This window comes from Aythya ferina (assembly GCF_964211825.1).
Source record: "Aythya ferina genome assembly, chromosome: 22".
NCBI lineage: Eukaryota > Metazoa > Chordata > Aves > Anseriformes > Anatidae > Aythya > Aythya ferina.
The window spans coordinates 4,558,204-4,582,414 of NC_140320.1; the positions used below are offsets into that span (position 1 = coordinate 4,558,204).

Genomic DNA, 24,211 nt, shown 5'->3' on the forward strand with positions numbered 1-24,211 from the left:
GTCAGTATGAAATAAGTTGTGTTTTTTTTTTTATGAAGTTTAGGCTCTGCCTGGCACTCGCGCCCTCCGCGTTTTGACTTCGGTGACGGGAGGAGAAAATGGGGATTAAATCGTATTTCTGGGAATCGGGATCAGCACGGCCCTGGGGTGGCAGGCTGTCAAGGCGCCGGGGTTCGCTTTGGAGAATTTCAAGTCCAACTGCTTTCACGCCTGCCAGGGCTTCTCGTTCTGCTCCCAGCTCCCAGGCCGGCGCGGTGCTGGTAGGAAAACCCAGGGGAACCGCTCCTGCGCCAAGCAAAGCAGGAAAAGCAGCACGAGTTTAGGGCACGGCTGAAGTCTCGAGCTAAAAAGCTGAGTCGAGGACACGCTTGCTTCTCAGCAGGTCAAGCGCCGTAGCCTTGCACGGAGGTCACATCAGGTGAGGGCAGGAGGAGCAGTCGCCGAGCAGGAATGGTGCTGGTGGCTGCACGACCGTAGCAGCCAGATTTTTCCTGCCCGAGATACCTGCTCGGGCCTCTGGGCTCCCCTGCAGGTGCTGCCACGTGCATTTTGTTAGCAGGCTGGGATTCTTCTGCTCCGATGCTGCTGAGGCAGGTGAAAAAATGTGTTTTGTACGTTGAGGGGAAAAAAAAATCCAGTAGGAAACTCCTTCTGTGCTTTGGAGATGGAATTTTAGATATTTTTTTTTGGTGAGAAGGAAAACCAGCTTGTTTTGATGCTAGCAAGCAAACCCAACTTCTCTTTTATTGTGGATTTCATTGAGTTTTCCATTTCTGTGAGCATTTGGTGGGTAAGGTACAAATGTGTGTGCGAGGAAGGCCTCGCCTCTCAGGCCTTGCACGACCAACGCGAGCAGCTCTGGCACAGGAGGCGAAGCAGGGCAGGGACAGGGATGATGCTTCTGGGTGCCTGCGAGCCCTCGGAGATCCCAGGTGTGGGCAGAGAAGAGCAGACGTAACTCCCGTTTACACCTTTTTGCAGAGGTTGAGCAGGACAGCGAGGAGCCGCGTCGAGGCGGTGTTTATTTCTGTGCTGTTCTCAGAGCAGCGAGACTTTGAGATGAGCTGCGTAATATTTTTGTAGCAGCAGAGGAGGTGAAGTTGTTGCTGGCTGCGGGGCTCCTTGCTGTTTCAATTCACCATTTCTTTTTTTTTCTGTTTGTGGTGTATGTGTATGAACACTGCAGATATTCTGGAGTTGCAGGACACTTTTCTGCATCAGGCAAGACAGTGGCAGTGAAAAGAAGGTGATGTTTCAGTGGCTTTGCAAGAACATTGTACTCAAGAGCATATATCTTAAGGCAGGCTGTAAGGAACAGCAGGATTTTGGTACCAAGAAGCAGTTGTGTTGCATGGGAGGGGGAGCACGAGGACAGGGAGTTGCGTTTGCTTGTTAGTGAAAACAAAATACTTTCCATTATCGAACTGGAACAGCCAAATTAAAACTGTGGCAGAGACCAAAAAAAAAAGAGAAAAGTCTCCATTTTCTTTTCCTTTTGGTTACGTGGAAGTGCCTGTTGCCGTTCGGTGACCCGTTAGGGTTTTGGTTCAGGTGACTTTTAATGCCGAGGATTTTGTAATGCTCGCAGGCTGGTGGGGACAGGCTTGGGTTCCCACTGTGCCCAGGAAACCTCCGTGCTGCCTCTTTAGGTCCCGCTCTCAGGCTTGGAATGCAAAGCAGGTGCAATATAAATAAACTCCGAGCTCCTGGTGTCACTGGATCCGCACGGCACGAGTCATCTGACGTGTTTAATGCTCCCCTTATTTCCCGGTGACCTTCCTTGGTGCCACCGAGTTGGGAACTGCCTTGAAAAGAGACCCAAAAACTCAGCTCGCACCTCTGCCAAATGGCACTGGGAGCATAATGGGGCAGCATGGGCCTGCGTTTTTCTCCATATTAGCTTTCTGTAGCTGCCTTTTGCGTGTGTGTAGCTGCTTAAGACAGCAAATACTTCCTTTTGTGTCCCGTGGGGTGAAATTGAAATGAAATCCCACGGGTTTTGATAGCTCTTTGGCGTTCCTGTTGTCCAGGTTGCATTGCACTTGTCCTGTCCCTCACGTGCCCTTTGGTGATGAGGTCATGCAGGGCACTGAAGTCTGCAGAAATGAGGAGGAATTAGGAGGAATGGCCATTTCTGGTGCTGCTCTATAGCCAGGATGATAAAGGAGAGATTTTCATTAATTGGGAACTTTTTTTTTTTGGTCTCATGGTGTTTTCTTCCTTTTCCCAGCAGATTTTAGTAGCTGCCCACCTGGCACAGGCCTTTCCTGGTCAGCTTCTCTGCTTTTGGAGAAACATGCAAAGGGTGCAGGCAGAAAAAAAAAAGGATTAATTTATGAAGTAGCACTTGAGATTTAAGAACATATGAGATTTAGGAATACGTGCACGAGCAGAGGGTATCCCAGGACAGCCGTGGTGGCTTCTGCTGCTGCTGTGAGAGCTGCAGACCCCCAGGCAGTGCCACCTACTTCCCCTTCTTTCTTTCAGGATGTTCTTGTACTTTGTCAGCTGCTTTTCATAGCGCTGGTGCCCAGCGGACCATATCACACAGTTCATCCTCAGCCTTATTGCTCTGCCACCTTGTCTGTAAACATTCACGCCCTCTCAATTTAATCGGCTCTGAGCTCTCCTGGGTTTCCTCGGAGGCCTCCCGGGGTGGCATTTATCTTGCTTAAAACGTGGTGAGATTTTGGGTGGGCACCTGTATTTGAGCTGGGGGTCAGATTGCCTTTGGGGTTGAAGGAAAATGGGTGAGGGGACCCGGAGCAGGCGGGTGAGACCGAGTGCCTCCAGCTCTGGGTTTAGGATTTAGGAGGGAGCTGTGCCTGTTAGCCTGCAAATTCACAGAGTTTTGTCCTCGAGCTTCTTTGTTATTGCTCTCACCAGGCTGGCTCCTTCACAACACAAACTCCCAGCACCCAGCGTTGCCGTTTGGGCAGGGGGATGCTTCCCAAAGTGCCCCCTTGCCTCGCAGCAGAGCTCTGCAGCCGCCCTGGGCGTTGCTCTCTGCGTGGCAGGCGACACATGGCCGGCCGAGATAAGGCTTTTATTCTCCGCAAGGACGTCCCGGAGCTGGGATGAAACCCAGCCCTTCGCAGGCCCCGGTTGGCCGCCGAAGGATGATCACCACTGGGCTGTATCCTGTTATGACACTAAAGAAACATTTGTGTGCGATTAATATTTTTTGCCTCGCAGTTAACTCTATTTTTCTTCCTGTCGCCGGTCCAAGCGCTGCAGAGCGAAGCAACTGCACGGCTCCGGGACTCGGCTGAGGTTTCTCCCTGCTTGCTGAAGCCCTCTGAAAGCAGGGATGCTCTTGGGTGTCTTTTTGGGAGACCCGAAAAAGAGCGGTTCCCATCGGAGGAGCTTTATTTATAACCCTGCTGTAGTTTCTGTTGCTACGATTGGAAAATAGGAGAGGTAGAATTTACACGTAATTATCCTGGAGAGGCTTTTAATTGCTGATTCGCTCCTCGCTTGGTACTAAAATAGGCCCTAATTGTTTCTTATCTGCTGAGATGCACTTTCGCTGTCTTTGGCTGTTTGCAAGTCCCCTGGTAATTGGGGCTCCTTTAACCCCGTGGTGGGGGAAGAAAGAAGATTTTCTTCACCAGGATAAGAGTGAGAACTTCTGAAAAAGTCACAGCTCACTGTCACCGAGCAGCTAGGTGCTGTTACTGTGTGCTTTCTTAATTAGGGGAGTTTGTAAGATTATTTAGGGAAAGCGGGCTGCGGTGAAACATCCATTTCTATTGCCTAAAAAGCGTGATTTTAGGGGTGAGTGTCCCTGCCCATGCAGGTTGCATTTAAATAATCTTTAAGGTCCCTCCCAGCCCAAACCATTCAGTGATTCCCTGATAATGGGCATCACAGAAAATGCTCTTGTTTTCTCTCTGTTTCACTCTGTTTGTAAATCAGCAGTTGACATCATCGGTGCGTAACCTCCTTTTTTATTTATTTCTTTTTTTTCACTGAAGCTGTCAGAAGGGGCTGCTGGCTGTGATGTTTACTACAGGCTCGGAGAGAAGCGAACGCTACCAGTTGGTGCTGCATAATGTATTAGGGTTTTTACTAGAGACAGAAGTTGAGGTGAGCTTGATTTTCTAGTTTTGAATAGAGCTGTGGGCGTCGTGATTATTTGGGTGGAGGCAGGAATGATATTTCATCTGTTAGCCCAATTGTATAATTCTCCCTGCACACAACTCCTATTATGGCATTTATTAGTGTTTCAAATGGGCAGATGGGGAACCGGACCGAGATGTTGGCTAGTTCAGTTTCAGACTTTATAAAAAAAAAAAAATCTTGTCCGGATCCGCAGGAGTCAGGGCCCGATTCGTTTAGCTGCAGCAGTACTTAGCAGAGCTAATTATGGAAAGCCTAGAGGGCACGGGGGATTGCAGGAAAAGCTTGGAGAAAGGGTTTGGTGACCAGCTGAGCTCTGCAGATAGATACTGGGGCTGCCTCTGCCTCCCCGTTTCTTCCTGGGAAAAGCATTTGCACGTCGGAGTGCTTCAGGGTCACGGTTTGCTTTGGTGATGTCTGCTGGTGTCCTATAAAGATCCCTGGTAAGAAGAGGGCAACTTGGAGCAGTTCCCCTAGGACTGAAGTGCTCCGTGGGTGTTGTTGGTCTGCGTCCTTACACCAAGCTTTGTAAATTCGACTTCTGTGTTGATGAGAGTGGCATGTTTAGGGGAAAAGTTTGTTGGCCCTAGGAAGACTGCTCGGTGCTGCTGCTCCCTGGTTGCTCTCAGATCCATTATACATCAGGCAGTAAAAATAGTGATTTCGACATTGAATTTAGGCATTGAATATTATTTGGCAGCCCATCTGAAGGTGATGGAGAACAGGGATCACACCTGTACCCATTATTTTACATATAACCCAAGATCTTTTTGGGTTATTTCAAGAAGCAGGTCTCTGAGTGAATTTGTGCTCAAAGTGCTTCGTGTGAACGCTGTTTGCTGAGTATTTTCAGTGTTTCTTGCTGCCCCAATACTTTCCTGAGAAGCTTTGGTGCATAACCACTGGGATTTCTGCCACCAGCTCTTTTTCCCCCCGAGTTCTGGGTGGCATCGCTTCCCTCTCAGGGGTTACAGCCTCCATCCCCCACCCTGGCCAGCAGCGTGGTTATGCAAAGTGTCTCAAAGAAGTAGTGTTTGCCTTGGTCTGGAGACTGAATTCTCCACTTAAACCTCTAGGTGGTCCTTCTGGGTCACCGGGGAAGTATGTTGGCTCTGCTGCTTGAAAGATAAGCTTCGGTTTTTGCTTTCAGGGCTTTAGCCTCCAGGTTTCCCACTTAGTACCTCTTTCTCCCCCCTGAAAATTGTTGGTGGGAGGCTCAGTGATGCATCCCATCTGTATTATCCTGGAGTTTGCAGGCTGGGTGATCCGAGGTGCAAGTAACAATGCTCCTGGGAGCATTTGGAAGGCTGCACAAATATTCCTATAAGCACTCTTTTTTTTCCTGCACTCTCTCTAATCCTGATGTTTTACCTACCTGGAGAAAACCAGATTTTGCTCCAGTAAGATGCACCAGTAGCCTCTAAGAGAAAATAAACCTGAGTGCATGCTTTCAGGTAGGTGATCCTGTGTTCTGTTCTGTTCTGTGGCCCTGTTCTGGATAATTACTAGGTGGAAAGAACAGAAATGTTAGTTCATGTCTCAGCTTGATGAAACTAAGGGTCAGGAGCCTGTACGTGGATAATGTCTCAACGTAAGGACAAGGGAAGGAGTAGAAGAGGTCCTGGTTAAATGAAAAGGGATAAAAAACCTGCAAGAATGTACGAAGGATAAAGGCAGGATACCAAGAAAAGGTACAAAATAGGAACAGCGCATTTAGAAAAAGGCAGGAAGAAACACGGTTTACTTTTTTTTTTTAAATTAAAATAAATACATTAAAATGACAGGAAAAAGCAGCGTCCTTATTTTATGTTGAAATGTAAGCATAATTATAAATAGTATAAACAAAACAAACAATGTTCAGGCTGTGACATTCCCAAATAGTCTCCTAAGCGTCGCTTGTGCTTTGTTATTATTCTGCATCCTTTTCTTGAGTATTTTCGGCGTTTTGTCTGTTTGACTTTTAAGACCAATGGGCAGGAACCCTTCCTTGCAGAGCGGCACCGCTTAGCGAAGTCTGGTAAGTCAGAAATGATGCTGTTTACATTTGCTGGCAAATGCTTCAAAATTATCTGCGGGGCTATTTTCAGCTTTGTTTTGACAACGCTGAAGCTTGTGGGGCTCCGCGATGCCCGTCGGTAAGGGACCTCGTGAAACCGGGCGCTGGAAAAAGCAAATGAATGGTGTCACTGCCGGGGCTGAATACGTGAGCTGGAAAAGACCCGAAGGCACAGCATGTGAGTTCCTGTGCTCCCAGTAATTGGCTTGTAAGCCATCCGAATCGTTGTCACCTTGGTTAGCTGGGTGCTGTCGAATGTCCTGCTGACAGTAGGTGCTGGCCTAGAGCGTGCTTAGGTCCTGTCTTCCAAACGGTTCAGAAAAATTCACGTTTTTTGGATGAGAGCTGCCCAAAAGATGGGCTGAGCTGCGTGAATGGACCAGAAAGGGCCTCTTGTTGGCTGCAATGACGTTGAAGTGTTGGTGTTGGGAACTTAGGCGAGCATCCCAGGGTATGGGAGGTCTGGGTTGCGTGCAGTTGGCACAAGAAATAGGGTTTCTGCCAGGGCAAGGCTTGAATTGATTTCAGTCTGCTCTTGAAGTGTATATGAGGAGTCTGCAGAAATGGTGGTGGAAACCTGTCTTTTTGTCCACGTCCTGTTCCTCCTGGAAACCGTGAGCAGCAGCACAAGTAATCCCGTTGACGTGAGAGGCTGCTTTGGCTTCTGTTTGTAAACTGTGAGCCTCGGTTTTGTGGTATCACAGGCAATCACGTTACCAAGAGCTCGGTTGCCTTCCCACCACGAGCCTGTAACCTAGGAAGAGCCAGGTGCTCTTTTCTGGAGTCCTGAGTGAGCTGCAGTGCTGGAGGAGCGTTGGAAGGCTTCGGTGGGACCTGAATTGACCTGCGCAAGCATTTCCCAGTCTGGAGGACGAGACCCATCTGAATAAAGCTGCAGTCTGCTCCAGGAGAGGTACAGGATTGGGAGTCCACCCCTCCCATAAACATACAAGCTCCGACCTGCAAGCCTCCCTGAAGGATCTGATGGCTGCTTGCAAGTCTTTGTACCGTGTTATGATAGTGGCTGTTGGTGTAGCTTGTTGGCAGCACATCAGACGAGGCGGCTCCTCTCGGTGCTGCTGTGGCACAGAGGCACCATCGCCTGCCCCCGATGCGCCCAGCTGCAGGAGGGCACTCCGAGGAGCCGGGAGGGAGGTTAAAGGCACCAGGAGAGCGTCAGGGAAAAAGGGGGAGAAGGAGAGAATCGAGAGAGAGGAGCTATAATGAGCACGGAGCAAAAGGAAATAGGAAAAAGCTGCAGCGTAAGACATGCGAAAGTCAATAGGAAATGAGTGAGAGGGAGAGAAACGGGAGAGGTGGTGGCAGCGGCCAGATACGAGGGAGGTTTCCTGCCTGTCGCTGCCTCCCGAAGGCACACGCCAGCAGCAGAGGGCCAGGACCTGCTGCGTAAGGCAAAAAAAATGACAAACGGTGCCAGGACCACAGCCCTGCTGACTGCTGGGGGGGGACGGGAGGTGTTTGGTGCCTGGGTACCCCCCTGTTCCTGCAGGAGGGTACTGCGGTGCCTTCCAAAAGTGTGCTCTGCTCGCAGTGCCAGTAGTCCCCCGTGGCAGTATCTGAGCCGTGCTGGTGGCAGTTAGTCTTGTTCTTTGGGTACGTGGCTCTCAAAGAGGAAAATAATGTGGTTTTCTGAGCCGTGCAGATAAGGCAGCTCTTTCCACCCTCTGAAAAATTATTATGCACAGCCTGAAAGGAGATGACGACTTCAGCCAAAAGCAAGTTGCTGTTCTCAGGTCTTAAAAGTGTGTTTTTTTTTTTTTCCCTGCTGCTCCAGAGCACGTAGCCATCTGACCTGTCTCGGGCAGCATCATAACAACTTTGGGAAAGGTAGTCAGGGGGTGCTGTAAAAGAGAGGAGAGGATGAATTTGTACGATGTGAACTCCTGAAATGATGGGGTGAGAGGGAGCGACGGCTCGCCAGCAATACCTGTGTCAAGGAGAGGAGTTCTTAGACAGCTCGGAGATCTCGCAAGCTGGCAATTTGTTCCTGCTGTATGTTGAGAGACACAAAATGATAGGTTGTGGTTTGCCCTGTGTAGTCCCTGTGGTTTCGGCAGCGGAAGTGGTTCGTGTGGGTGCAGATCGGATCTTAGCAAACCGACGAGCTCGATCATTTTGGCTGATGGAGGTGGAATGGGGATGCTGCAGAGAAAGCCATCCGCACGCGTGGGGTTTCCCTCGGTTCTGTCGAGGCCGTGCCAAAGTCTGCAGGGTGCTGCTACCACGGACACCTTCATCACGGGCTTCTTTTCTCCCTTTGAGATTCTGGAAGGTGCCTCGTGATAGTTTGGGGATGGACACGGGCTCGGAGAGAGGTTTGCTTGGTGTCTGGTTGAGTCGCTGCAGTGGCAGGTGCCGTGGTGTATGGGTGCACCGATCCTCTCTCCGCAGCTGGGAAGTACAAAGCAGCCTCCAGATACTCCGGAGAAATCCCAAGTTTTGTGCTCTGCAAAGTTCTCTGCAACATTCAGCCCGCTTGCATTACGGACGTTGCTATGAGAAGAAAAGCCTGGAATACTTTTAAAACAAAAAAAAAAAAGAAAAGGGGAAAAAAAAAAAAGAGCAGGCATGCTTCTCTGTTCTTCCAGCATGGAAAGATGGAGGAATGTTGGTGATAGCTTTAAACTCCGGAGCGGTGTTTACTTTGGATGTTACCCAGTGCAGCTTCAGCTGTATGTATTGCATAGCAAACCTTGACCTCCTCTCCCTTTTCCTTTTAGCAGGCTCATTGTCAGGGTTTGCAGTCGTCGGGGAGACGTTAACGGTGGTTTTTTTGGTCTCTGCACCTGTTCACCTGCGCTTCGGCCTCCCTCTCTGTGGCCAGGGCATCAGCACGGCGAGCTCGGGCCAGGAAAATAACTCCTGTCCCTGTTCCTGAGAGGAAGCAGCCTTGCGACAGGTTTGAGTTTGGGGCCGTCTGCAAGCCTAAATGCTTTTTGGTTGGAGTTCAGCCAGATGGAAAGGACCTGCCCCTTTCCCCCTCCTTTCTTTTTTTTTTTTCTGCTTCCTGCAAGGACGGGAACATCGCGCTGGCTCGGCGCGCTGGAATTCCTGCTCCAGCTGCTGCTGCTGGCCGACGGGAAAATGGCTCCTCCGGATCCGTGAGGTGCTCCCGGAGTACGAACGGGTTTCCATCAGGTGGAGCAGCAAGCGACTTCAGAAATTTGTGCGAGTTTAACGCCCCCAAATGTGCCGGTTCCTGTAGTTTTGTTGGGAAGTCGGAATATATTGTCCGCAAAATGAGCGTTACGCTAGGGTGTGGGGATTTAGGGCTCTCCCTCTGCCTTCCTTTCTCCCTCTCAATGAAATTTCTTTTAAATCAAAACCGAAACTGGCTCCAAAAGATCATTTTCAGCAACTAGATAAAGAGGAAAAAAAGACAAAGAGCATACAAATAACGAGCTTTAAAGAAGGGGGGGGGGGGGAGAAGATTTGTAATTAGCAGTGAGGACACACACAGAGGGGCTCTGGACACTGCACACAAGGAGGGCCCTCCTCAGGGACCTTGTTTACTTAAATCCCTCCATGAAATCTCTTCATCTTCATCTCCAAGTCTCATTCGGATCAGTTTGCCGTGGCAGTAAATTTAAAACCCACTGATCAGCTGAGAAGTCTACTGAAGGATCAGGAACCCCAAACACAAAGCTCGTTTCCTGCGGGATCTGAAGAAGATCTGCCCGCGGGATCCGTGAGTGCCGCATCCTCCCTTTGTCTCCATCACCTCTCCAGCTGTGGCCACGCTGGGTTTAGCTGTCAGTCCGCATGAGTCTGGCAGGAATAACCCTTTTGGGGGCAGCCCCTTGGCACCGAGGAGCACTTGGGCTGTCGCTGTGGCCCCGGGATCTTTTTCTCAGTGGCAGCCAACCCAATGCGGTCGCGTGATAACGCCCAGCAGCAAATGAATTTCGTCTTGTAAGGCTGCGCCCCTCCTCTGCTCTCCCCCTCCTCTCCCTCTTTTCCATCACGTGGAGATGTTTGCTTTAGATAAAGCACCGCTGGTGACATCCTCGTGCTCTCTGTGCCGTGCGGGGTCTGGTTGCAGATATTCCCTTCTGGAACCCCGGGCAGAAAACGCCTTGGAGAAATCGCCTTACTGCAGGCGGGGCATAAATGCATAGAAAATATTTTCCTTCCTGATGCGATGCCCTGAGTGCTGATGTTCTCCGTGCTTCATTTTCACGTTTTCTGCTTCCTTGCACACGTGGGATCCGAAATCATCGCAGCTGCCTGCTGTGGTGCTGCACAACGTTTTGTTTCATCCACCGAGGGCGTTTGAAGGCAAACAACCACTGATGGGTAGCCAACGTGTTCAGTACTAGTGGGAATCGGAGAGGGAGGGCTGTGTGTTGGCATTTAGGGCATGCTTTGATCCAGCACTGAGGGAGCTGCGGGTTTCTTGCAAGCATGGATGGCTTTCAGCTGTAGCTGGTAGGACGGAGGAGTGTTTTCAGGTTTCTGTAAGCAAGGTGCGTGTGTTCCCTGCTGAAAGGGAAGTGCTAATTGAGTATATTTGATCAAATGCTCTCAGAGAAATAGCTGCTGTTGTTGTGTTCGGATTTGCTGGGCTGCAGAGCTGCTCTCCCTGCAGAGGTCAAAGCAGGAAGCCTCCTGCCTGGCGGCAGCGGTGCCCAGCTGGTGAGCAAGGACGAAGGAATTCGGGTGAATCACCTCCCGGGCCCCATCAAGGTGTAGCCCTGCCTCATCGAGGAAACACACCGTCATAATTACACCGGTGTAACGAGCTCCGTGAGCGCTCTGGGTTTGGGATTGGAAAAGAAAACTCCTGTAATTACAGTGGTAAAACTTTCCTTGAGATCCCAAACCTTCAGTTTTCTTCCTGACCCCTCGCGTGGCTCCGGTGGCGCGCTGCAGGCACGATGCTCTGCTCCAACGGGGAGATGGAGGGCCCTGGAAAAGACTGCTCATTATGCATTGGCTTCAGGGCAAAGGAGAAATTGTCAATAGGACGGACTCTGAAATAAAATTAGTTCTGGGGAAGCTAAAGCAAACTGGGATTTGGCTCCCAGACGATGTCTGGAAATACCACAAGCTCGCAGCATCAGTGCTTGTGCTCCCCTTGTCGTGCTGAAGCAGTGGGAGGATGAACGTAGGTGGTAGTGCCTTGAGGAAATGGATCTCTGCGTTTTCAGAGTCTGGGGCTGTGAATACAGGTATTGCCTTCTGCTTTTGGTTTTCGTCCTCCTTTCGGCATTTGGAAACATGAGGCTACAAATGGGGAACACAGGAGTGATAAAGCAGTGCTGACTGTCACTGATGGGATTGAAATTGTGATTCATATCCTGACATTTTGGGTCTTTATTGTAGTACGAAGCTGGGGAGAGCTGAAATCTGCAGTGATTTGAGAAGGATCAGCAACAGTTCCTGGGAAAGAATGAGTCAAGCTCTTTTTTTTTTCTTTTCCCGGTTCTCGGTACGTTGTGAGCAGTTGGTAGAATTTATTAGGCCTCAGAGTATTTATTACTGAAAACTTCCTGCTCTAGAGCATTCCATAACAAGGTGTTATCAATGCTAAAACCGTGTTATTGGTCTTGCTTTTTATCTCTGTAGATTATAACACAATTTTAGCGACTGTGTTCAGCAGCTTGCTGTGAATGAAGTAGACTTTGTCTCAGAAAATGGGGCGTCCCTGTTCTCATTTTCCTCCCTTTTGAAAATGTGAGCTATACAATAACTGCTTGTCTCCCTCTTTGATTTAGTGTGCTGCTTTGGCATTGATTCACATTTGAATTTAGCGACTGGCATAAATTTTGTATTTTGGAGCTGTTTTCCCCCCCCCGCTATTGCAGGCTGACTGAAATCAGTTGAACTTACTTCAAAGGCAGGATAAGCAAAAATTTGTTTTTATACGGGCTGTTTCAAAATGTTTAATGGCTTCTAAAATTGCTCATGGTAAAAAATTAAGGAAGGAAACAGTGTGACCTTTAAATGAAGCTCCATATATCCCATTTTCCTATGCCAGAAGTCAGCCCGGACAATGAGAGATTGAACGAATTAGGGTTCGTGTTCATAAAGGGTCTTTTGCTTTTTGCTTTTGCAGATAGGTATTTTTTTTATTTGCATCACAGATTGAACAGACTTTACAGCTGCCTTTTAATCAGTTTCCATATTTGAGCCCAAACTCTTACTTTAATTACTGTCTGTTGGAAATCGAGTAGCAGTTGTGTGTCACAGCAGAAAATGGTGGGTCCTTCTGTAATTCTTTTCCTTTTGGTTAGCAGATCATTACTTCAGCAAAACCTCTTAATAATAAATGCTTAAGCTTGATAATTGTGCTTAGAGTTGTAATGACTTTGGCGTTTTCTTAAAAAAATATTTTTTAGCAGTGCTTTTTGCCGAGAGTTAATGCAGCCGTGCGTTAAAAACAGACAGATGTGGTTTGGTCTTGCAGTGATCGACTCTAAAGTCGGTTGCCCGTCTAATCCCAACGTGTGCTGATAGCTGCTGCTGGGCATCAGCTGGAGCAGAGGCAGAGGATTTGTGCACCGATACCTCTGTGGGGTCATGTCTCGAGTAATAAATTGGGAGCTGTTGTGTTTTATCCTCCACCCTTATTTCTGTAGTTTTCCACCCCGCTGAGTTTATCTGCTTTTCCAGTACCTAAATCATCCTTGCTCGTTTCTTTCTGGGTAGTTCTCCTCTGGAGCTTGTCTTACGTTTGATTTCCTCCCCTTGTTTCCTTTCAGACAGCTTTCAGTTTGAATTTTGCCCGGTTTGAGTTTTTGCCTGGTGGGTGTTAGAGTTTCACGTAGCAGGTGGTGAACCTGTGGCCACTGCTGTGCTTAGGAAGTAGAGGGCGTTTCTTAGGGGGTTTTCCTCTGGTGTCCAGGATCCTAAAAGCTTTTGGGTAACTCACGTCAAACTACTCTGAAACCTGGAAGTCTGCAAATCTTTTAGTTTTTTTGTCCATTTGTAGTGCTCAGTCCAGCTTTCTGTCCCAATCCATCGTATGCACCAAGCGTCTGTGGCTTGTCCTCAGCTCCTTGCATCACCACACAGACATCTCTTCCTAATCTTTAAAAAATAAAAATTAAAAGATTGCAGATTTAAAAGGGGTCAGCATCCAGCCCACGGACACGGGCGGTGGGAGACGGAGGTGGGTCTGGAGCAAACCTCAGGAGTGCACGACTTGAAAATAAGGCAGCAGGCGTGGAAGAGGTGTGGTTTCAGCGCCTGAAGTCACAAGGAAGAAGGGTCGTGGTGTGTGAGGGATAATTCTGACCCTTGTATAAGAACAAAAATTGGAAGTCTCGTGTGTGGCTACTCAATCAAATGGATTTGCACCGAATAAACGTTCGCCTTGCTTTCCACCACTACGGTGAAGTTCACTGGCTCTGATCTCTCCGCAGCTTCTTGGTGGGGTATTTGCATGCTGACGAGCTGCCTGCTATTTTTGTGCTTGGAAACACACAGCTGTTTCTCAGTTACATCCAGAAGGTGCGGGCGATCTAGTGGGCTCCGTGTTCTTGCGGTGTCTTGCTGAAAGAGGTGAGCTTTCCTGCAGATCTTTGCCTGTACTCTCAGATTTATTCTCTTAAAAAAAAAAAAACCAACCCTATGCTAACGAGGCTTTTGCAAGTTCCTGTTTATTTAAGATGAGGGGATATCTTTTTGTTGCCTTATATCAAAGATAGGAAAAAGCAACATCCTGAGCTCGCAGCGCATGGCTCTGTACCGTGTCGAGACCCCATGGTGGGGCAGCTGGACAACCCTGCTGCCCATCATGATGATCCTGGGGGCTAAGGAGGTGTCATATGGAGCTTTCTGTACGTTGATGTGCTGTGTTAAAATCCTAGGGGCTCTCTGATGCGAGATGCACGCCTCTCTGCCCGGTTTGCTGATGGTGTTTGGACTGAATCCTTTTTCAGGACCGGATTTCTTCATCCTCTCCGAGCTTCTCCTAAATAGTGAGAGGTTTGGCGCCCCGATGCTCAGCCCTGGGGTGTTGAGGCATTGCGTTTCGTGGCCCACACTCCTCCCGTGATGGCAGGGATGAGATGTGGAGCTCTTTTTTGCCGCACGGATGCTGTTTGCAGGGGTGTGGAGCCCGTCCCTCGGGGACCACTTTGCTTCCGCTGTAGGGAGCTCTGGGAAGCTGCTCTTTTCCCATGCCTGGCTCCTTATTGGGGTAAAGGTCTGTGAATGCCGCATAAATATTTACCATATCCCATCCTAACCAGCTGAGAGCTGCTGATGCTGTCATTTAGCAACAAGGAGAGCTTTGCAGGGCGTGTGGTTTGTGCATGGGCAAGAAGCAATGGGGTCCCTAATCAATAGAGAGCCTTATAACTTCCAGTGTGATGTGTTAGAAGCACTTTAAAAGTAAATTTTCGGTCTGGATATTTCATTAAATTGGCTAAAGGAGGAGCATCTGCTAATTCTTTCACTGCTTCCCCTGTGTTCATAGGAGGTGTTTATTTAAATGGTGATATTCCATCTACAGTCCCAGCCGTATCATAGCTGCCTCTCATTTCTTCTAAAAACCTGGTTGTGCCAGACGGTCTTCCTAGCTTTTTTGGTCAAAGATTTATTTTATTTTTTTTCCAAGCTGTTTTCTTCTTCTGTCCTGTGGCTGAGAGAGTAGGGCGGGAAGGAAATCTGGGAAATCAGAGTAGGAAGCAAGATAGAAGCTTCCATTCCTGAACCTTTCTTGTTTTTACATTGTTTCCTGGCAGCTGCGTTGGGTCGGACTTGAAAGGAATGCATTGTGTTGCCTTTTTTTTTTTTTTCTTTTTGCAAAATCTCTAGATAAAATATAAATCAAAATTAATACAGTCAAATTATAAGCTTGGTGTGTACCGAAGCCAAAAACTGCAGCCAACTGTTGGGTCTTGCGTCACCGGGCTGTGTGGTTCTGTGATGGTGCTGGATGATAATCCCAGGGAAAAATCAGTTTTTTCTCTGCCCATCCCTGTCGTGAGCGAGTCCAGAACTTTGTCTCAAGTGCTGATGCGTGCCACGTTTGTGGGATTTTGATCCTGGACGTAATCTGCTACAAAAGATGATGGTTGGTGCTTCAGGAAGCAATGTTCTTCCAGAAATTGGGTATTCCAGGAAAGGAGCAGGCTCTGGGCTGGCTCTGCTTCCCCCGGCCTCCTCGGCGCTGGTTTTGCAGTGGGAAGGAAACCTCAGAGCAAGAAGCGAACAAAAGTGCTGGGAGGCTCAGGAGTTAGGAGCTCATTCCTGTAATAGTTTTCCAAAAATGTTGCTGCTGCGTCCTGGGCTTAAATCCCTTCTCTACTCAATACTTGCAATACGGTGAGATTTGAGTATCTTCACAGTGTTTATGACTTCCTTGTGATTCAGAGGAAGCTGCAGGACCTATTCCTGAAGCTTTTAGCACTGTTTCATGGTACAAATGCTTTTTTTTCCTTTACTCACTGACCTGAGGGGCTGCAAACCAAAGACTTCACCTCCAAATCTGAAAAAGCAAGCACGGAGTTTTGCAGGGAGGTAATAAATCCTACCCTACAATGTTATACCTGTTGTGAAGATTGTAAAGCAATTTAAAGATGTTAGCCCAGTGGTGTTTTGCTCTCGTATGGCAGGGAAACTGAGGCACGCAGCCGTGAAACGTGGGTGTGCGTGGAGGGGAGTAGAGCTGGGAATAGGAACCTGGTTCTGCCCATCCATCCCAGGCCCTGCTTGTTGCAGGGAACAGCAAATGAATCAGCTGCTCTGAGCAGTGAAAAGGGGGAAAGCTGTGTTTTAAGCAACATGCAGTTTGCTGAAGTCAGGTGAATCCTCCTGCTCACGGCGTTTCATCAGTGCTTCGTTTACCGGTGATCATTAGGGACACAAGGTAGGAAATCTTCGTTTTAAAACATAAACCAGCTTTCAAACTCCCTCTGCTTTGAAACTCTCTTTAATGTCTCAGCAGTGGCTTTTTGTGCACGTGATCCTCGCTCAGGCATGAGTAAAGTGGCGATGAAGCTCTGCCCTGGGATTTGCAACGATTTTTCCTTCACTTCCTAAGGCTTTGTGATTCCCTGTTTGCTTAAAAAAGGCACTGGCCATTTTTTTCCGTGCTTTAAGCCAGACACCAGGAGTGTTAAAGGAAGAGGTGCTCGCCAGCGAGTAGCTGAGCAGCTGGCTACTCGCTCTGGTTTTGTTTTTTCCTTTCCTCCAGTTACCATTTTCTTTCTGAGGGCTGGCATTTTCTCGTCTGATTCGTGAAATTCCTGGAAAATGAAGAGCTGAGCAAATCTTTCAGAGTAAGAACCAACTAAATACAGCTTAGGACTCTTTAGAAAATGACAATGCACGCCACAGGGAGGATGGAAGCATGGAAAATACAAGCTCAGGCTGGGAAATTGCTGCATGTTTAGAGCCTTGGAGCAGATAGGGGTAGGAGTTGATTTCTTTGGCTTCCCGTCTGCTGTGTAATTGTAGCCTTGGTGCAGTTGTGGCTTTGAGGTTATATTTGGTACCAGCACGCATTGGACTGGGCAGCACATGAGTTACGGTGAGTGCACTCTGTAATATAAGAAATCAATCCTGAGTGACTCTTTATTAATATATTAAAGTGATTTATGCAGATTCAGCTTTGTAATTTGTAAAATCGCCCCCATGATTTGAGGAAGACGTGGAGGTTAGGGGTGGCAATTCAAATCCTCCTCCCCCAGATATTTCCTTTGAATTAGGCGTTTTTTTGGCAAAGGCTGAGATGGAAATGGTGCTTTTTGGTGCTTTTCCCCCTCTCGTCCTGCTGCGTGTGGCAGCTAACGGAGCGCCAGGCATCGCAGCGCCCGGGGCATGGTTGGAGCCCTGGGAAGATTTACATTAATCAAACACAAACAGACAGTGTAGCGTGAAGAAATTTCTATCCCGCTAGCAGCGCTCGCAAACTTAATTAGGTTATTGGGGCAGAAAAAGAAAACAGCCCCTTCACCCCTCCGCTCCTTCTTCCCCAGGGCTGGAGCAGCCTCGGAGCCGTAGGAGCTCGCTGCCCCCCTGCTCTGACCTCCCGGTTCCCTTCCTGGGATGACAGAAAGAGGCGTGCTTTCATCCTCACCCCTTTTCCTGCCCTCCTCTCTCCCAAAACAATACCAGGGCTCTGTTTTCCTGCGGCTGTGTGCTTCTCAGGTGCCATGCTGGAGAGGGGCGTTTGGAAAACGCCCGCAAACAGGAGGCGTAACGTGGCACGGCTGCGAGGATCCAAGGAAAAATCCGGCTGCGAGAATCCAAACCCTTTGCTCACGTGCCTCATGCGAGGCGATTGCTTTGATCAGGGATCTGATTAAAAAAAAATTAAAAAAAAGCAGAATATTTCTGCACATAAATGGCTAGGCACACACGCAGAACGCATCCAGGGGCACCGCACACAGCTACGTGCCTTGCAGGTAGGTGTTGCTCCGTCCTTTGGCAATGCAAAATGTTCAAATCCCAGCTCCCTGCTGGCTGCGCCGCCTGGAGCAGCTCCGCGGAGGAGGTGGGAAGAGGAGAGGTGGAGTTTGGTCCCATCCCTCGAGTGGTCAGCCGGGCAGATGCCTCCCAGAGAGGCTGGATAAAAAATAAATCGGCTTCGCAGGGGTGGTTGAGCTCCTCGAGGGGCTCGGTCTCAGCGTGCCCCCCCTGGGAATGGGCCTTTGGGATCTCCCTGTTCAGCTGTGTCTGGTGAACCAGGTAATAGCTGAGGGTCTTTGTTCCTTTTTTTCTGCGCTCCATGAATATGCTGAAAGATGAGAAAATAGCTGCCTTGAATGCAGAGGAGAGGGGAAGAATTTTTCTTTCACTATCTGTCGGAAAAAGGAGGGTGGAAGGTTTAGGTTTTTCTCTTGGAGGGCTTTTTTTTTTGTTTTTTCCTTCTTCTTTCCATTCTTTTAATGGCTGCTGCGTGAACCTTAGTTACTCTTTTGTGTTTCCATTGTACAAATTTGCCAATTAAATATGATCGTCGGGAAAATCTGCCTCGGCATCTCAGCTGAAGAACAAAGGTTTTGACAGCTGGGAAAGAAGCCTTGGGTGTCGATGCAGGCAGCGGTACCTTCCTCCCAGTTCCCCGTGCTGGATTACGTGCACGCGAGCAGAGCCTTCTCGCCAGCAGGCTCAGGGGCTGTGCTTTGGTGAGCTGAGAGCTGAGGATATTAAATCCTGGTGCTCAAGAAACCATCTTTGAGGTGCGTTTTTTTTTTCCCTGAAAACCGTTTTGTCTGAAATTGTCCTGTTTTTCTTGGATTTTACTGTCTAATGTTTAAAAAATTAAGCGACCCGTATCAGCAGAGGATGCAGGATCGAGACAGCGCTGACACAGCCACCGGGGCTGCTAGCGAGAGCTCCTGCTGATGCAGGGCACGAAGATTTGATGTAAAAAGGGCTTGGCGTGTGCTAACCACTTCTATGGCTTCTGTTACACGTAGTGTGTCTACATTTATATATATATTTATTGTTTTTTTGGAGTGGGTAAGCTGTAAGGTGGAGAGATGCTCGTTCCCCAGGCAGGCAGCTGCGTGGGTGGCTCGGCCACCGAGAGGTGACCCCGAAATCCCGAGGGACAAATCCCAAGGGACAAATCCCGAGGGACAACCCGCAGGTATTGCAATTGGGGCCGGCCCCGCGGCGCTGGAGCTGGCGGTGCCCGCGGGGAGGAGGCAGCAGGAGCTGGTGGCAGGGCAGGGGGTGGGGAAAGAAAAGAGCTGATCCACCCGAGGCGTCCCATAGCCCGATGAGCTCTGCACCGCTGCCACGTCTCGAGGGATTTCACTGCCATCACCTCCTGACAGCCGGTAGGTTTCCTACGTGACTGATTTTTTCCTTTCTTACGGCTTTATTTGAAGAGAACCAAGAGGCAAACGCTCACACAAACACATCCGGAGACCCTTTAATAGCCGGGTGTTTGACTCATGTTGTTCTCAGGGTCTTGAGCCATTTTACAAGCAGCGTGGCTTCACTACAGTCTTTTTCTGTTGTTCCTTCCATTTTATAGTAGAAGAAACGGGGCTTGATATTACTGTGAAATCCTAATCCTGTCTGCTGCTCCAGCCCTTTACGGTTGGTCTCTTTGGATTTATCCTGGGGCTTGGATGAAGGGGAGGATGAAATGCTGGGGAGCAAAGCTGCCTGTCAGTGGCAGCGTGAATTGTTTCACTTTTCAGTCCGTGTATCCCGACTCAGTCTTTTGCTTTGTGCTTTACGGGTGAGACCTGCGTTTGAGGGGAAGAGGAAGTAATGGGTCTGTGTGTCACAGACACGGCTTTGTTTTTCTTAGGCAATGCAAATAAGATAGCTGTAACTGTAACTTCAGTGGATAGCTCAGCTAACGTCTGTGCCGTTCAGTTTACATCACTCACTTTCTTTTTTTTGTAAATTCTGATGAACTGGCACGTGCAGTTGGGAAATTTTCCATGGATACTTTTAAAATCAGAGTTTATACCAAGAGAGAATCCTTCCTTGGAAGTGCTGAAGCAGGTAACGCGAAATGTGCAATTAGCTGCAAATGCTTCATTTAGTCTCAGGTAGTTGAGACTCGTGATGTCACGCTGATTTGGTTGCCCTCGGTGTTTGCATCTGCCTTAGTAAAACCAGGAGAATTAGCTACGTTAGAAGCTGAAAGGCTACGAGCTAATAATCCTCTGCACAGGTTAAGCAACAATGTGGTAATGATTTCTTGCTCCTCTCTCTGCTACTGCTTTCGTTTGCCATGTAGTGCGTGCATCCAATTTTTCCTCGGTGTAAATTAGGCCACTGGGAGCACTTTGCCGTTGGGTAGTTGAAGATGTATTAGCTGTAAATTAGTTTATTGCAGCTGGCAAATATTTAGAAGCTTTGCAAAGGTCGTAAGGGTGAGTGTTGCCTGCACATCCTATGCAGGATGGGCGTAGTTTGACCAAAGGTTCACGACTGGGTGGGAGAAGCAAAGGCAGGGCTGAAACTGCTTCGTGGTTGAGTGCTCAGCTCTGAGCTGATAAATTCCTCCTGATGAGCCGGCAGGTCTTGGGTCTGGAGCGTTGGCGTTGGGTTTCTGGGGCGGTTGATGCACGTTAACCTTTAAAACAAGCTGCCAGGAGAATCCGAGGTAAATCCAAATGAAGGCAAGGTGCTCCTGGAGCTGGTGTTCGCCATGCTGACCGCATCTGCTGTAGGGGTAACCTCCTGTGCAGTGGGGCAAATAAACTATCCTGATTCCTTTTCAATACCTAAATCCATCAGTGACGGTGTTGCTGATCTATGTTCTGCTGTTAAGGTTTCCAAATTCCAGTAAAATCGGTATCGAGACCAACCTGCAGCGAGCTGGGGATGAGTCAGATAGGAGCTCGCGGTGCCAAGGAGCAGGAGGACTTAACCTCGCTGGTTCTTTTTTTAAACAGCTCGTGAAAGGCACGTTGGAGGAGGGTAAATATGTCTTAATGTGATGTTAAATACCCATAAATTAAAAAAAAAATGGAGACAGATGGTTTGTCTCTGAAAGCTACAGAGGGAGAAAAGTCCGCTCACCTCTTGGAGTCTACTCTGAAAGCTGGGTTGTGAGGGCTCAACCTGTCCTGCATCCCCTGATGTTTATGTCAGGTCTCTTTCAGCAGGACCAAGGCTTCTAATTCCGAATTTTGGCAGCTACTGGAGAGCAGAACCGATTTCTTACTGGTATCCAGAGCCCGGGGTACGCGTGGGTCCCACAGGCAGCGGAGGTGCGGCGTTCCCGTGCCAGGCACTGTGCTCACTTACCAGAAATGTGAACTCTGGGCCAAATATTCAAATGGGGCTCTGAACCTTGTACATATATTTGCAAAACTTAAAGCTGGATAATTGGACTTAGTGTTACGGTCTTTTGAAAGCTACATTTCCAGTTGTATTGCATGCGCTGTTGTGTTTTTTTTTTTTCTTGTTTTTTTTTTTTTTTCCCTCCTCCCTTTCTAATTGCTGTCTTTTGCTGTTTTCAAGACCTGCTTCCACACAGCAGCCTTGTTGCTGCTTCCCAACGACCACAAGCGAGGCACGGCATCAATAAGGAGCTGGGCTGGGTGCCTAATGAAATGCAAAAAGCGCCGGGGCAGCGTCAGGAGCCATCTCCCAGCCCTTCTGCATGCGCCGGGTGACAGCAGATCCCACGGCACTCGCTGGCTTCGGGTTCCTACGGTTGATTTAGGAAAATCAAATGGTCTGCCGCAGCGCCCCGCTTCCTTTGTGCCTTGCTTTGATTTTCCCGTGCATCTAACTAGAAAGCTTTTGCAGACTCCGTGTAGGAGGAGTGGTTGCAGGGAGGCGGGGAGCGGGGCTGCCTCCATTGAGCCAGCTCTGTATTGCAATTACTGGCAGGCCAAGCAAACATTTCATTTCCCCGTAATTAGCTACAGTTTACGGAGGCAGGTTAATTTGGCCCGCCACGCCCTGTCTGCGCAACAAGCCCTCCTGCTTTATGGGATTCTTCCATAGGCAAAGGGGTTTTTTAATGGATTTCAGAAAAGAAAATTAGGGAAAAAATCACAGCACCCATGTTCTGCGCTATTTTTTCCCCCCCCTCAAAGAGCTGAAGCTCAGGTTGCCAAGATTGTATGAAAATGGGGAGAAAAAGGCGATTTTGGAGCTCCTGTTCTATTGTCAGGCTGTGTTTATCTCAGCTGCTTTGCCTTATTTCAGCTGCTTTCCCTTCCTTCAGGGAAGCTTGGGCTCTCTGTGCCTGGGAATCTTTCTCTGTCGCCTACTTAAAAATAAATAAGCAAGAAAAGTGGGTCATAACTTCTGAAATCGCAAGGCTTGACCTTTCTACTGTACGTGGTCGATGCTGCTACATGCGTAATGCGAGAAAAACGTGCAGCAAATGAGTGAAGAAATCGGGGGCAGTTCTTCTTTGCAGAGCACTGGATTTTTGTTAAATTTTTTATGATGTTTTCTGAAGGCCTTTCAGAAAATATTGGGCTTTCTATAAAAAAGGTTTTCTTAATGTTTAATTCATTTATTTATTTATTTCCATTTCAAAGATGTGAATCTGGCTTTCCCGGCGGTGGAAACCGACTGAATTAGGAACTCGTAGCCAGCCGCATCGGGAAACCAGCAGAAAATCCCCCAAATCTGGCAACCTCTCTTCTCCAGCAGCTGCTGAACCGTGTTTTGAGGGCAAACCTCATCGAATCTTGCTTCTGGGCTCCACCTGAAGGCAGCAGGGGGGACACACACGAGCGTCTTGGTTTATTTGTGCTCTTTTCCAGTGTCCCCCTCCCCAGCTCCGGTTTGTTTGTCTGCTCCTACCCGGTCGTGGAGGCAGGAAACAATCGGTGGCCTTGTTGGAAGGCTGGAGCTTCAGGCCCCGAGATGCAAAGCTGATGCTTCTGAGCCTTGGAAGTCGGTCAGGAGAGGCAGAACAGTGCTGAAAATGTCCCCGTCCCCTCCCCTTTGTAGAGTTTCTGAGGGGACTGAGAGTTCTCGCAGGGTCCTGGCTTCGGCAGCGGAGCAGCACAAAGGCCACATTGAGAATAGCTGCTGGGGAAGCCCTCCTTCCTTGCCGGCCCTGTAAATGCAGTTCTTTCTCCATGAAAAGCCCTGACATCAGCTCTTGGAAAAATCCAAGTGCTTGTGTCATGGAAAATAGCTGAGGCACTTGCTTGGGCTGGGACTGAATGAGCGGACTGTGGATGAAACTCCTCTGGAGATGCTTTCCTTCTGCCCCTTCCAAGTGCTCCTGTTCCTAGAGAAACAGAAACCCTTCCCTCCTGGACGTGGGACAGCAAACGGTTTGTCAGAAGGAACTACCACAGGCTGCAGGAGACTTGGATTCTTTAATTTACTTATCTGTTTAACAGACTTTATTGGAAGCTTCTTTAAAAGCTGAGTAGATCTAACTGCAAAGTCAGATTTCCAAGAGGGAACAGTTTTGATTTAGATGGGCATCACTACCTGCATCATCAGGAGATCCCATGGACCTCCTTGGATGGAGGCAGCATCTCCATGTTTTTGCAATACATTTCATGAAGACCTACCTTTGCATTCTGGTTTTCTTTCATTTTAATGTTTTTTGCCCCAAATCTCCGTGGTGCTACAGTGCAGCAGCACTCCTTTAGAGCCCTGACCTTCTCTTCTTAGGCCCTCAGAAACCTGCTGGCTTTCCAGACTTGCAAAAAAAGCATCCTTTTCCCCCTCAATTTTATCAGAACTGATCTTAATCCCATCTAAATGCTTAACTCAGCACTTCTGGCTGCCGCAGTGGTCTCTTGTATTGATCCACCAAGAAGCACGTTGATGGGCCGTGTTGGCTACTCCTCATTTTCCAACCTTAAAGGAAAATAAAATAGCACACTGGTGGGCCAGAAGAACAAACTGCAGCATTAACCAGGACAGAGGAATTTGCTGATGCTTTCTTAGGGCCAATCCAAGCTGCTGGGAAGGTTGAGAAGATGGAGAGCTGTGGGGTCAGCCCAAGAAGACGCTGCCTTTAGGGGCTCTCAGGCCATGGCTTTATGTTTCTGGGTTCCTCCTGCGAAGGCAGAACTAAGCCTGCTGGCCAAGCCGTCGGTAATCTAAAGCTAATAATGCCACGAACGATTCTTCCATGAGTCATTGCATCAGCTGGGGTTGTTGCCTTGGACTCCTACAAAAATAACACGCAAACTTATTGCTCAGCTCGGTTTCGCCTCCTTGTGCACTTGCTATGGTTTTAGGATCCCTACATCAGCTCTGGGTGGTCCTGGGAATCCTTTTGGTGCCCTCCATCACTCAGCTGTTACCTGCACCTTGCATTGTGCTCTGTTTGGGGTGTTTTTTGAGGAAGAAAACTGGTTTCCTCAGCTTATCTTGTCCTTTGACACGGGGAGGAGATGGTAGTGCACAACAGACCCGACGTGTTGAATCGGTGGCATCCACAGAAGAGCTGCTGTGGTTGCAGCTGCACATTGTGGGTAGCACAGGGGGCTGGCAGCCTTCTGTCTGCGTTTTTTCTTGCTTGCCAGTAGTGGCCTGCTTGCTGCATCTGTGTTTCTCTCGATCCGCCTGTCATTTGCTATCTCATCAGTTCCTTTTACTCGCCCGCCGCCCTATACAGAGCGCGCCTACCCCTTTTTGTGGCGG

At 48.7% G+C, this 24,211-nt stretch overlaps 1 protein-coding gene and 1 long non-coding RNA gene across 7 annotated transcripts in view; both read left to right on the forward strand.

The window, feature by feature from the left end:
• ARHGEF12 (Rho guanine nucleotide exchange factor 12) overlaps positions 1–24,211 on the forward strand; it is a 74,181-nt gene that overhangs the window by 1,140 nt on the left and 48,830 nt on the right. The gene's annotated exons all lie outside the window — the stretch shown is intronic.
• LOC311422537 lies at positions 41–23,126 on the forward strand. Its single transcript, XR_014685404.1, has 2 exons — positions 41–418; positions 22,132–23,126. It is a non-coding gene; the product is annotated as an uncharacterized lncRNA (long non-coding RNA).